Below are 10,610 nucleotides of genomic sequence, written 5' to 3'. Positions count from 1 at the left end.
CTTGCAAAGCCTATTCATGAAGCGGAATGATCTTGAGTATACTTTTGATGAGCACCTTGGATCCCAAGTCCATTTGTTGATGAAGATTGCTTCGGGAGAAGAAGTGGAAATGGGAAGTTACCACAATGGCTAAAAGATGAAAATTTGGCTATTCTTGCAAAAGAGATTTCAAGATTTTGAAGAAAGAAGAATAGTCAAACAAGGCCCTTGTCTCATTAAGGGTGTTTATGTTATTTTGCTATCTTTTATTTCTAGCATAGTATAAATTGTTCTCTTCTTCTTCTTCATGGAAGATTTAGACTATTTTGATTATTATTACTTGATATTTGGATATTGTAACTCTTTAGAGTTGAGTGATTGCTTAGCCTTGGATTGGGTGTTTATTGAGAGGATAGGTTATTAGAGATTCTAATCCCTCTTGGTCATCTTAAGAATTTGGTTGCTTCTTCTTCTTAAATTTAGAGGTCTTAGTTTTCTATAACTTTGGTTGCTAAATTGAGTCTAAGTTGTGTCAAATTATCTATCTCTTTTATTTCTTGCATTTTCTTGTTGTTTTCGTTCTTAATCTTGTATCAATTGGTATCAGAGCTTGGATTAGATTTGTTCTATCAAATTTAGCCTAGGGTTTGTTACTATTAAAAAAAAATCAAAAATAAAAAAAAAAGTTTCAAACCCTTGTTTGTTGATTGATTCTAGTGTTAGATTTGAGTTTCTTAGAGTTTTAGGGTTTCAAATCCGAAGTTTCGAGTCATTTCAAGTTGTTTTGAGATTTTCACCATTGTTAAGTTGAAGAACTTGAAAGTGGGTCTTGTTGATTTGGGTGAAATTGGGACTTGAAACTTATTGGGCTTTGTTCTACAAGTCTTGGGGAGTCTAAATTTGAAGGAAAAAGAAGTTGATTTGAAGGTAGTTGGAAATTTGAAATTGTTGGTGTTCTTGAAGATCTTCAAATCTTCATAGGGAAGAAGACTCTCCAAAAGGGCATTTAATCCAAAGTTTTCAAGTCAAGATTTGGAAAAAGTGTTTTTCACCCCAAAAGGGTAAATACTAGGTTGAGTGGGCCGAGGAACGTTATCAGATCCAAGAAATTTGGTCCAAAATTCGAGAAGTTCGAGTTTAACACGAAAATCGCTGAAGCTGGGAACATTACAACTTACGGACCGTAAATCACATTACGGACCGTAATTTGGGGTCGTAAACTTGGATCTTGAAATAGTAGCTCATTGGAATTTGGCAACATCGTTAAATACGGACCGTAAACCACTATACGGACCGTATTCCGTAACCGTATAAAAGGGCCAAGGATTGGAGCATTCTTCCTAGGAAAGACATCGTTAAATACGGACCGTAAAACAAAATACGGCCCGTATCTTGTGGGTCGTAAAAGGCAAGGAGCATTCTGTTTTGGGCATCACTAAATACGGACACGATATACGGACTGTAAACCACAATACAGACCGCATTTTGTCAAGCTCAAACCGTAAACTCCAGGTACCTTTTCAATTCCAAATTTCATTTCAACCCACTTCCATTTCTCAAAAAAATTCTTGATCCTTAGTTGTTGGTCTTGTGTCCCTAATCCTTAGTAGGGAACCAAAAAAAAAAGTATAGAAGTTTTAAAATTTTCATTATTTCAAATTGATACCTTGGATCATTTGAGACTTCAAGACCACGTTTTCAAGTTATCACCTACCCGGGCCCGAAATTTGATTTATTTCTCGATTTTAGCATCTCATTTTCTTGTGTCTCTCAACTAGTAGCCATTTAGTAGTTGTTCCTACTTGTGTTTGCTAGTTCTTGTGTCCGCATTTCTTTTGTGCCAATTCTTTCGTGCTTTTCTTCGTTTTGCTTCGTTGTTAATTTCTTGGTTCAAGTCCGTTAGATTGAATTGAGTCGTTCGTCTTTCTTAGTCTGACAAGAATCTATTCCGACCAAGATTAGAATTTGAACCCTTGTGACTAGTCGACATTAACAAGCCCACAATCTTTGGCGGAAGCAATTTGTGAGGCAATTAAAGGTGCGCATACTTGAGCGATTGTGAGTTGATTTTTACTAATATAACATGTTTGCTTGTTTTGTTGAGTGTCTTAATAGGTTCCATGGCTACGGAGGATGAAACACATGTTCCTACCGGGGAACTCAAACTAGTTGATGTAATGAGGGCCTTGGAAGCCTTGTACAATAAGGTTGGTATTATGGGTGGTCGTATGGAAAATATGGATGGTCGAATGGAAAACTTGGGAAGTAGGGTGGAAGAAATTGAAGGAGGTAGTAAGTATGTCTTGTATTCGCCCCGAGTGCAATACCAAGGAGGCACAAGTGGAGCTACTCGAAGCAATTCACTTACATTGTCACCCGACACCTTCCATCATCTATATAACCCCACTCCCCAAAACACCCCTCAAAACACAACTCTCACCCCACCAAATAACATTCCCATAGGCCAACGGAACAATCCACCCCCACAAGATCAAACTCCAAATGACCCACATCCAAATGATCCACACCTAAATGCACCTATGCCACCCCTACACCGTCCAAATATCCAACAACCAAATGACGATGAGATAGAAGAAGATATACTCGAGCACGAATGATATGGTGACTAAGGTTGGAGGCAACGAGGGCAAGCACAAGGAGGTATCGAGGGAGGGGTGGAAGGCATGGTTCTAACCCTTACATGGGTAGGCAAAGAGGGTACCAAGGTCATGACCATCAGGGTTATGATGACGATGAAGATTTCAATGGGAATCACGGTTATGGAGGAGGGCGAGACACGAGTCTCAATTCCATCAAGGTTCCTCTCCCAACCTTCAAAAGAAGTAGTGTTCCCGATACATTCCTTTATTGGGTGATGCATTGTGATAGAATCTTTTTGACGAATGACATGTCCGAGGTGAAAAAGGTGTCTTACGCCATTGCTCAATTCGAAGGGTATGCCTCCACATGGTGGGAAACTCAAGTGAAAGCAAGAAGAATTATTGGACTCCCGCCCACACCTACTTGGGATGAATTGAAGGAGGCCATGCGGCGTAAGTATGTCACCGAACGCTACAAACGAGAACAACTCAAGAAGGTGTATACCTTACGGCAAAACAAAAAGAGTGTGGAAGAATACTATGATGAGTTCCAAATTGTCAAGATGAGAATCGACTTTGACGAGGATGAGTTAAATGCTATGACTCGATTCCGAGCCGGGTTAAATGGTGACATTGTCTCACAAATGAGACTCCACAACTATGGGAGCATTGAAGAGACCCTTCAAGCGGCTATTGAAATAGAGGAGGGTCTCAAGGAAGACAAAATCAATAAGTCAAGGGGCTATGTGAGTTCATGGAACAATAACAAAGAACGAGGAGCTTCCTCCTCCTATTGGCAAAAGAATAAGGGCCCCAGGCAAGAAGCCAAGAAACCATTTGTGAAGAATACTCAAGTTGAGAAGCAAGTTGACAAACAATCTCCGAAGTTTGCTCCAAAAGAAGGAGGTACGAAAACTCCTATTTAATGCTTTAAGTGTCATGGCTTCGGTCATAGAGCAAGTTAATGCCCTAATCGTAGAGCGTTTATTTTGAGAGACACTTGTAGTGAGAATGAGGAAGAATGTGAGGAAGGAGATGACGAGAGCGATTATGAGAATGAACAACATGATAGTGAAGGGGATGGTGTTGAGGGTGATGATGAGTCTATTGTACCTTTATATGTGGTGCGAAGGACCATGATAAGCAAAGCAATGGATGACCCAAGTCAACGGGAAAATCTTTTCCATTCCAAGTGCATCATTAACCAAAACATTAGCATCATGATCATTGATAGTGGGAGTTGTGCCAATGTTGCTAGTACCACCCTTGTTGATTTCTTGAAACTTCCCACCACCGGCCATGAAAACCCTTACAAACTTCAATGGCTCAATGAATGTGGTGAATTGAAGGTGACTCGGCAAGCTATCATCAAATTCACGGTTGGGAAGTATCACGATGAGGTGTTATGTGATATTGTTCCTATGCAAGCGTGTCATCTTCTACTTGGCCGACCATGGAAATTTGATAGGTTCATCAACCATAATGGGAGAACTAACCAATACACCCTTGTCCACAATGGTGTCAAATATGTCTTGAATCCCATGACCCCCTCCCAAGTGGGTGAGATCTATAACAAAATGAAGGAGTTGACTGAGAAGGGTCATAGTGCATTACAAAAGAAGAATGTGGGGGAAGATGGAGTAGAAGAGAGTTGTTCTCAAGGGGTGAGTGGAAAGAAAGGAGAGATTAGTGGAAAAACCAAGGTGTCTCTTTTGACATAGTGTGGGGAAATTATGGAGGAATTGGGGGAGCATCAACCGGTGATTATCCTCATGCATAAGGGCTATGCATTGCACACTAATAAACTAACCCCTTCTTTTCCAAGTTCTATTTCTTCTCTTTTGCAGGAATTTGATGATGTGTTCCTAACGGAACTCCCAAAAGGGTTACCACCCTTGAGGGGAATTGCACACCAAATTGATTTTGTCCCGGGGTCTCAATTACCAAACAAACCGGCTTATAGAGCCAACCCGAATGACACTACGGAGCTTCAAAGGCAAGTAGATGAACTCCTTGAAAAGGGAGTTGTGCGAGAAAGTATGAGCCCATGTGTCGTGCCCGTGATTTTGGTGCCAAAGAATGATGGATCATGGCGCATGCGTGTTGATTGTCATGCCATCAACAAGATAACCGTAAAGTATCGCCATCCCATACCTCGTCTTAATGACATGCTTGATGAGTTGAATGGTTCATGCATATTCTCTAAGATAGATCTTAGGAGCGGGTATCATCAAATCCGGATGAATCCCGGAGATGAGTGGAAAATCGCATTCAAGACCAATTTTGGTCTATACGAATGGTTGGTGATGCCTGTTGGCCTCACTAACGCTCCTAGTACTTTCATGCGTTTGATGAATCATGTGATGAAACCTTTTATTGGAAAATTCGTGATTGTTTACTTTGATGATATTTTGGTGTATAGTAAAACCATGGATGAGCTTGTTATTCATTTGAAATGTGTGTTTGAAGTGCTTAGACAAGAACAACTTTATGCCAATGTTGATAAATGTTCCTTTTGTGTGGATGAAGTTGTTTTCTTGGGATTTGTTGTGAGCTCAAAGGGGGTTGAGGTTGATGAATCCAAAATAAAAGCCATAAGAAATTGGCCCACTCCAAAATCCATTGGAGATGTAAGAGGCTTTCATGGCTTGGCTAGTTTCTATAGGCGTTTTGTTAAAGGATTCAGTACCATAGCCGCTCCTTTGACCGAGGTAATCCGAAAGGACAAATCTTTTTCTTGGGGTACGGAGCAAGCTAATGCCTTTGCAACTTTAAAACAAATGCTTAGCTCCGCATAATTGTTGCAATTACCTGACTTTGACAAAATATTTGAGATTGAATGTGATGCAAGCAAAGTGGGTATTGGAGCCGTTTTAATGCAAGACCAAAATCCCATAGCCTATTTTAGTGAAAAACTCAAGGGAGCGACTTTGAATTATACTACCTATGATCTTGAGTTGTATGCTTTAATTCGTACTTTAGGAAATTGGCAACACTACTTGTGGCCTAAAGAGTTTGTGATTCGGACCGACCATGAGTCCTTAAAGCATCTTAAGGCCCAAGGTAAGTTGAACAAAAGGCATGCCAAATGGGTTGAATTCCTTGAATCCTTCCCTTATGTAATCCAATACAAAAAGGGAATGGATAACGTAGTGGCGGATGCCTTATCAAGGAAACATGTTTTGATCAATACTTTGTCTTCCAAATTGATGGGTTTTGAGAGCTTGAAGAAATTGTATCCCGAGGACCCTGTCTTTGCACAAATATTTCTAGAATGCGAAGAATGGGAAAGGGAAAGGTGGCTTAGGGATAGATCTTCTACTCCCTATTCTATGTTTGATGGTTTCTCTTTCAAGAACAAGTGACTATGTGTGCCCATGAGCTCTTGGAGAGAGTTATTTGTGAGGGAGGCACACAATGGGGGATTGATGGGACACTTTGGGATTGACAAGACAATGGGGATTCTTGAGGAGCAATTCTATTAGCCCCACATGCGGCGGGATGTGGCCCGAATTTGTGGCCAATGCCTTGAATGCCGAAAATCTAAATCTAGGCTTCAACCCCATGGCTTTTACACTCCCCTCCCCATCCCTCAACAACCTTAGTTTGACATTTTCATGGACTTTGTGATGGGATTGCCTAGGACAAAAAGGGGGAAAGATAGCATCTTTATTGTTGTTGATGGTTTTTCGAAAATGGCCCATTTCATTGCTTGCAAGGTTGATGATGCTCCCTATATTGCTTCCTTGTTTGTTGAAAATGTGGTTAGATTGCATGGAATTCCCAAGACAATTGTGAGCTATAGGGATCCCAAGTTCCTTAGCCACTTTTGGAAAGAATTGTGGGTTAGGCTTGGAATGAAGTTGTTGTTTTCCACCTCTTGCCACCCAATAACTGATGGCCAAAACGAAGTTGTTAATAGGACTTTAGGTTCTATGATTCGGGCCATGGTAAAAGGGAAGCTAGCCTCTTGGGAAGACCAATTGCCTTTAGTAGAATTTGCATATAATAGAGTTATTCATAGCACTATTGGCATGTCACCCTTTGAGGTGTTGTATGGTTTTAACCCCCTAACCCCCTTGGATCTAACGCCTTTGTCTCAAGATGTGGTATTGAGTTTAGATGGTAACAAGAGAGGCGAAGCTATGAAGAAGATCCATGAAAAGACAAGGCTCCAACTTGAAAAGAAGAATCAAAAGGTGGCGAAAAGGGCAAACCAAGGGAGAAAAAGGGTGGTCCTTGAAATGGGAGATTGGGTGTGGGTGCACTTCTGAAAAGAAGATTCCCAAACAAGAGGAAGACAAAGTTGATGCCGCGTGGGGATGGTCCCTTTAAAGTCCTTGAGAGGCTTAATGATAATGCCTACAAAATTTATCTCCCTCCGAAATATCAAGTTCATAACACCTTCAACATTTGTGACCTATCTCCCATGGTAATGAAAAGTGACGAGCCATCAAATTTGAGGACAAATTCTCTTCAAGATGGGGGGAATGATGCAATCGCACTTGCCTCAAGGCCATTTACAAGGAGCCAAGCCCGGGAACTACAACACTTGCAAAGCCTATTCATGAAGCGGGAGGCTCTTGAGTATACTTTTGATGAGCACCTTGGATCCCAAGTCCATTTGTTGATGAAGATTGCTTGGGGAGAAGAACAGGAAATGGGAAGTTACCACAATGGCTAAAAGATGAAGAGTTGGCTATTCTTGCAAAAGAGATTTCAAGATTTTGAAGAAAGAAGAATAGCCAAACAAGGCCCTTGTATCATTAAGGGCGTTTATGTCATTTTGATATCTTTTATTTCTAGCATAGTATAAATAGTTCTCTTCTTCTTCATGAAAGATTTAGACTATTTTGATTATTATTACTTGATATTTGGATATTGTAACTCTTTAGAGTTGAGTGATTGCTTAGCCTTGGATTGGGTATTTATTGAGAGGATAGGTTATTAGGGATTCTAATCCCTCTTGGTCATCCTAAGAATTTGGTTGCTTCTTGTTCTTAAATTTAGAGGTCTTAGTTTTCTATAACTATGGTTGCTAAATTGAGTCTAAGTTGTGTCAAATTATCTATCTCTTTTATTTCTTGCATTTTCTTGTTGTTTTCGTTCTTAATCTTGTATCATCATTGAATTCAATTGACCTTAGAGGAGTTGGGTAAAGAACTTCTTCCCAACTTGTGTGCAAAGCCGGAGCGGAAGGTCCTTCCTCAGTTGTAGGAAGGGGAGGAATGGTGGTTTCCTCCTTCGGAATAGAGGCGACGGAGCGGCCCACACTGACCCTTCAGATAAGAAAGTCAGGTTCTGATTCATCCCTCAGAGTCCGAACAACGCTCCTTGCCCTTTTCTTCGGTTTCTGCCCTTTGTCCGAGGGCTTTCCCCGTCTCTTATTAGCAGCAGCAATGAGCCGAGATGTCCCTGCTGAATCAAATTCAGGAATCGGTGCTCGGCTGTTGGTTCCGGTGTTGACTCCACCGAGCCCCTGGGTAAACTTGAACAGCGAAGGGGTTATGAAAAGAAAAAAGAAAAAGGGAAAAGATGCAATATATACCAAATCGAGTATTACCATGATTTTGGGCAACCTATCGACGATCGAGGTAGAGGCCTGGGAGCAGCACCAGCCAGGGGCAAGGCTCCTGCAGCTAGTCAGGCTCGTGCTGGATCCCCCGAGCCTCAGGTAGTTCCAGATAAGACAACAGAGTTAGCAGCGGCACCAGCTCAGCCAGACGTTGTGGCTGCTCCAGTGTTGACAGATGTTATGGGTCGAGTGTTGAACCTATAGGATGGTTTGACTGAGGCAGTTGTGTTACCAACCACTTCAGCTGCCCTGGGTGTTATTTATAATATCATAAATTTATAAATCACCTGAGTATATTTTATGAATAACGATAAGTTTTACATCTCTGAAATTTATGGAAAATTTTAAGTGTATATTACTCATTAATAAACACGACCAATAAGCAGAGGCGAATCTAGGTTTTAAAATCTAGGGGTTCAACGTCCTAAATTTTTAGCACTAAATCATTACATTTCTAAAGTTATGGGTTCATATCTACTATTTATTGTAATTTTAGTAAATTTTTACACATAAATTTATACTCCGCATCAAAAGTTTGGGGTTCAATTGAACCCAAGTTATAATGCTCCATCCGCCTCTGCCAACAAGTTAGTGCCTTTCTCTCTTGTAACTTGTCAAAAATCTTAGCTCGAGCTTAATTTTGCTTGTGTATCAAATTTATAGCTTTTTCAATTTCACGGATTTTCAAAGCCTCTATGCTTGATGCCATCTGATTTTCTGTTTGAAGGTATAGATCAAACTTCTGAATGTGGAGAAAATGATGATCAAATTTATAGCTTTTTCAATTTCACGGGTTTTCAAAGCCTCTGTGCTTGATGAGAAAATTCCTTCTTTACTTTCATTTTCATTTTTCTAATTTCCTTACAATGGAGACTTGTAGTGTAAGGGTACGGTATTGTTTATGAAATTTTCACGACCTCCTCTAATTTTCGTAACCGTAAATGACTCCTTTAGAGAATTTTGTCTCAATTAATGTAATTGTAAGGATCTTCTCGGTTATAGATTGTGTACGAATAATAAACAATTTAATTAAAAATTCGACATGACTTTAGGATTGTAAAACTTAATTGTTATAAAATAATACAAATTGAGAGTGAAACAAGAGAATTAGAAAGGAAGCTTGAGGATAGATTTTATTGCCATAATTTTGATGGTGTACATGATAGGAGAAAATACTCTCCATTTATAGGGGAAAAACTTGTTGGTCCCCAAGTAACTAGTTAGATCATAACTAGATTAGTTTCATAGTAACTATGTTGGTTCTTAGTTACATTGGCTCTAACCAAAACTTTCTCTCCAACTACTTGAATGATACATGTACATTCAGCATTAAATATTATTTACAACACTCCTCCTTGAATGTTCATTAATAGATATTGTGCCTCGTTAAATTTTTTACTAGGAAAAACCCTGTGGGAAAAAGTTCTCGTGAAGGAAAAAGAGTACACATATATAGTAATACTATTTGATAGCTGCCTCATTAAAAACCTTACCAGGAAAACCCAATTGGGTCAGAAACCTTGGTTAAGGAAAAAAGAATGCAGCGCGCATTTTACTCCCCCTGATGAAAACTTCACTTGCTGTCTTGGAAACGATGCATTCTAATTTTGTATATTAGCTTCTCAAATGTTAGGGTTGGTAATGCTTCAATGGACAGATCCGCCAAATTATCAATCGAGTGAATTTATTGAATATCTATTTCACCCTCTGTTGAAGATCGCGTCTGAAAAAGAAATCTAACGAAATATGCTTTTTCTGTCTCCTTTGATATATCCTTCTTTCAAGTGAGCTATGCAAGTTTCGTATAATATGATCAGAATCTTCATCTCTAAATAAATATCACATGATTGCAAAATGTGCTGAGGTATCGATCTCAACAGATATATTCTTGACTTGCTTTACAAGTTACTGATATCTTGGCAGACTTCAATAAGTATCAATGATTGGCTGTCATGTAAAACGTCATATTATGGCAGCATCCTCACATGCTCGCACATAATTTGTTCGAGATCTAACTTTATAGAGATCATATGAATGCCCTGCATTTCATAGCCAACAAATCTTGATAATATTGGTTAGAATCAATAAGTTCATATCATTATTTGATTCATCCTAATGTCTCCACAAGTAAAAGTGAGGCTATATCTTTCCGACATATTAATAAAAGCATTATCTCATGGATAGTAATAGCAAGATACATTAGTGCATCAATTGCACTAAGACATGGTACTTTCTAACCATTTTTGTAATATCCAAAATTGATCTTTCTTTATGTTAAGCAATTTTACTGCCATTGGGGTACTCAATGGAATCGCTTTAAGACCTTTTAAATCCTTTAAGAATTTTTGTATAAACTTCACTGTCTAGCTAGACATGAAAATATTTCATTATACGCATTCAAGTATTTTTTTCATGCACTGCCATACTACATGATACCTTAATATGAACCCAACAAG

The sequence above is a fragment of the Lycium barbarum genome, chromosome 2 (assembly GCF_019175385.1).
Source record: "Lycium barbarum isolate Lr01 chromosome 2, ASM1917538v2, whole genome shotgun sequence".
Classification (NCBI taxonomy): Eukaryota; Viridiplantae; Streptophyta; class Magnoliopsida; order Solanales; family Solanaceae; genus Lycium; species Lycium barbarum.
This window is presented reverse-complemented; position numbering follows the sequence as displayed.